Source organism: Hippocampus zosterae, unplaced genomic scaffold (genome assembly GCF_025434085.1).
Source record: "Hippocampus zosterae strain Florida unplaced genomic scaffold, ASM2543408v3 HiC_scaffold_172, whole genome shotgun sequence".
Taxonomy (NCBI): domain Eukaryota; kingdom Metazoa; phylum Chordata; class Actinopteri; order Syngnathiformes; family Syngnathidae; genus Hippocampus; species Hippocampus zosterae.
In genome coordinates, this window is record NW_026262797.1 from 39,514 (window position 1) to 43,543 (window position 4,030).

The following is a 4,030-nucleotide window of genomic DNA, read 5'->3' on the forward strand; positions in this document are numbered from 1 at the left end:
CGTGATCCAGTCCTTCTCCTGGTCCTCGAAGAACACCGTGTCGAAGTCGGGGTTCTCCCGGAGCTTGGCGAAAGTGCGTTCCCGGCCGAGCTTGCTGTTGTAGGGTGAGGCTCGGATGTAGAAGCTGCTGACCAGGTAGCTCAGATCTTGTAAGGCCTTCTGTTGGGTCTCGAAATTCTTGCCTGCGATGCCAGCAGTCTGTGCGTCCTCGTTGGCTGGGGTCAGAAGCACGCCCACCCGCGCCAACCTTTGGAGGAAGGTCAGCGGGTCGTAGCCTTCGGTCGTAAATGCTGCCAGTTCGGGCTCGCTGCTGTTGATCAGGTAGACGTGTCCTGCAGTCAGCTTGAATTCAAAAGTCTCACGCTGGCCGACAAGGGTCAGCAGCACTTCCTCGCAGCTGCGGGAGCGCAGTTCAAAGCTCTTGAAGGGGTAGTCAAAGCAGCGTGGCTGGACGTAGGCGATAGGACCCTGCTTGCTGACGTTGAAACGTAGACTTTTCTCGCCCTTCTTCAGGTGATCGAAGATCGGGGTCTCGGAGATGTAGGTGTCGACCCACTTGCCCGCGGGGTCGAGGGTGGCGATGCGCATGTTGTAGCGGTTGACGTGCTTGAGATACACGTAGCTAGGCAGCTGGTACGTCACCGAAAAGGAACTCTCGCGGGGGCCGCTGACTAGCGGGTACTTGGTGGCCTCCAGGATGACTACTCCATCATAGTCGCTGCGAATCAGCCAAGATGGTGTCTTCTTGCTGTTGCTCAGTAGCTCGTAGAACTCAAGGGTCAACACCCCGCCCACCACAAAGTCAGGCGAGTACTCGCGGGTGGACTGGCCGTCGTAACTGACCCACAGGCATTTCAGGACGGTCGAGCTGTTCATGAGCTTCTGGGGCGTCTCCGCCTCGATCCCATACTCGGGGAACTTGGCGGTCTTGAGCTTAAAGGCCTTGGTCGAGCTCTGCTGGTAGATGTACACCCCGAACTTGAAGTTGGGGAAGGGCCGGTATTTCCGCACGGCCTCGGTTTTTTTATCATCATGCTTGGACTTGGTTTGGATCTCGGCCTGCCGGGCGATCTCCTTTTCGACCACTCCTTCCGCCTCGTACAGCATCCCCGCCAGCAGCTCGTCCAGCTTGGCCGCAGTTATTCCCCGCAGCTCCGCTATGAACGCCCCGCAGCTATCCGCCAGCCCCTGGTCACCGTCACTTTGGCTCTGGAGGCGGATCAGCTCCAGCTCCTGGACGACCTCCTCACTCTCCTGGATACGCTCGAGGCACTCCTCGATCCTGGCAGTGGAATCCCCGAGAGGCAGGACCTTCATATCCCGGTACTGCACGATGAAGGAGGTCAGTTCGGGCACGATCCGGGGGTTGGGCGTCACCCCGCTGTTCAGGTACTTTTGTTAGTTTGTTCGTTCCACCGTTTTCTTTTTCAGTAGCTGGATGTGCTGGCGCAGGCCTCCGAAGAATCGGTCCACTGGCTCTGCCTCCTCCCGCAGGCGGACCCGCTCCTCCTATCGTTCTCGCTCCTGCTCCTCCCTGCGGCGACGCTCCTCCTCAAGGCGATGAACCTCCTCCTCCTCCCTCTTTTTGCGGGCCTCCTCCTCCTTCTTGAGGGCCTCCAGCTTGCGCTGCTCCTCCAGCTCCTTCTTGGTGAGCTTCTTGGGGGGAGGCTTCCTAGAAGGCATTTATCGCAATAATATTCTGGATGATCACAGGACAAGATACTTTGCTCATTATTATAATGAAATCGTTTCAGGTGCAGTATCAGGTCTACCCCTCCGCGGCTGATCTGTCTCCGAGATATGCCCCCCTCGTCCTTGCTGTCAAGCAGGCCCGTGCCAAAAGCTATTCTCCTTATTCCTCTTTCAAGGTCGGCGCTGCAGCACTCCTCTCCGACGGCAGCCTCGTCGGCGGCAGTAACCAGGAGAACTGTGCGTACCCTTCGGGCTCCTGTGCAGAACGCACGCTATTGGACACAGTCGGCCATACCTATTCCGCGGAATCGGTGGAGGCGCTGGCCGTCGTAGGGGCCAGAGAGGATGATTCGACGGCCACTTGCATGCCGTGCGGAAACTGCAGGCAGCTTCTGGCTGAGTTCGAGATGCGGGCTGGAAAGAAGTTACCGCTGCTGGCGTGCAGCATGGCAGGGGAGGTGCTGCTGTTCGAGAGCGTGCGGGACCTGCTTCCCTTTTCGTTCGGGAAAGATGATCTGAAATGAATTGGCTTCAACTATATTTGATGGATTTCAGGACCCAGCTCCAGAAGCTGAAGGGGCTGCGGGTGGCGGACATGCTGGCTGTTGGATACTTCCTGGATGCCTTCGACAACCGCTCTGAGTGGCAGATCGCCAGGGTGGTCGCCATCACCGAGCGCGAGGTCACGCTCAACTTCGAGGGGTGGGGTGACCGATTCAACGAGACCTACAAGATAGGGTCCTGGAAACTTGCTTTCCTGCACACCCACACAGGCCCGTACACCGGGGCCAAGACGACCAACCAAAAGGGCAACAGATACAATGAGGAGCACATCGACCAGCAGACGACCCTGCTGCGGCGCCTGGCGGACTCCCGCCTCGGCCTGCCTGAGCTGGAGGACCCCTTCTGGGTCAGCCAGCACCTGCGTGGCGCCTTGCTCAACTACCTCGACATCTACTTCTGTTTCACGGAAATTCTTACATCCCATGAGCTCGCCAAACTGGAGGCACTCCTTACTGCTATTGTCCGGTATTTTGTCGCCTTGCTCGAGGCCGTCCGCCCTCTCCTCCCCGAGTACTACGAGGCCATGCTCGCCAGCCCCGAACTCCACGTAGTCAACCCCCGAGCCGGACTGGTCGACAGCCTGATCGAAACCTGCTATCAAGTGCGGTCCGTGCTGGGCATCAACTCCGAGATCACCAAAATCAAGACCAACCGTCTCGGCTTCCCGGCCAAGCCCCTCCGCAGCACACGGATCAGTGGTGATCGTTTCAGCGAGTCCGCCTACCAGCTGAGTATCTTGGACGAGCTGGGCGGGATCGAGGCCATGCTCGGGCTGCTGCAGTACCGGGCCTCAGAAGACGAATCAGCCGTGCGTCTGCCGTTCAAGCTAGGGCAGGCCATCATCACCCTGCTGCGCAGTAGCTGGGAGCACTACACCCTCGCCTTCCGAGAAGAGCTGATGGAGCGGGCCGTTACGGCCCTCAAGCACCGGCTGACCCTCAGCAGCCGCGAGCTGCGGTAGGTCATCCTCGACCACGTGGTGGAGTACATCGGGGCCTTCAAAGAATTTGCACGGTGCAGCAAGGACCGCCTCAAGCAGGTGTTGCTGGCTGAGGTGGACTTCTACGTGCAGTTGGTGAAGAGTCCTCTGCTCGATCGCAAGGCCCGGGGCATGCGCGAGCTTTGTGACCTGATCGACAAGAGCGAGGCTCGGCAGCTGGCGGAGTTGATTGTGCCCTGCCTAGAGAGGCATCGGCTGGCTGAGCACATTCTGGAGCGCAACAACTTCAACCACGAGGTGGTCCGCCGCGCACACAGCCTGGTGCTGACGATGGTGCAGGCCCGGGGGCCACAAGACATCGCCAGGTTGATCTTCCAGCTGCTGGGGGAGGTGACCGAGCACGAACAGGGCAGCCTCTACGAGCTGGTTCTACTGCTGGCAGGGCGCAAGAGCAGCAGCAACGATTTGCTGTGGGCCCAGCTGCTGCAGATAAAGAACTGTCCGACCCGGGTGGTCAAGGAGTTCACCCTGAAGTGCCTGACGATGGACGGAAAGCGGCCGGTGCGCTCCGAGGCCTACAACTACTACGGGCTGGACCTGCTGCGGGGCAGGCTGACTGACAGCGGGCAGGAGGACGTGGTGGACGCAATGACTGAAATCCTGGCTCTGGAGGGGCTGCGGGACGAGAAGGACGCAGTCATCCGAGAGTGCTGCGGGCGGATCAAGGCGGGCTGCAATCCGATCCTCAACTTCAAGCTGCTGACCTGCCTGGCCCCTGCAGAGAGCAGCGGGGGACTGACTCTCAGCTTCTTCAAGAATCGATCTGAAGACCTC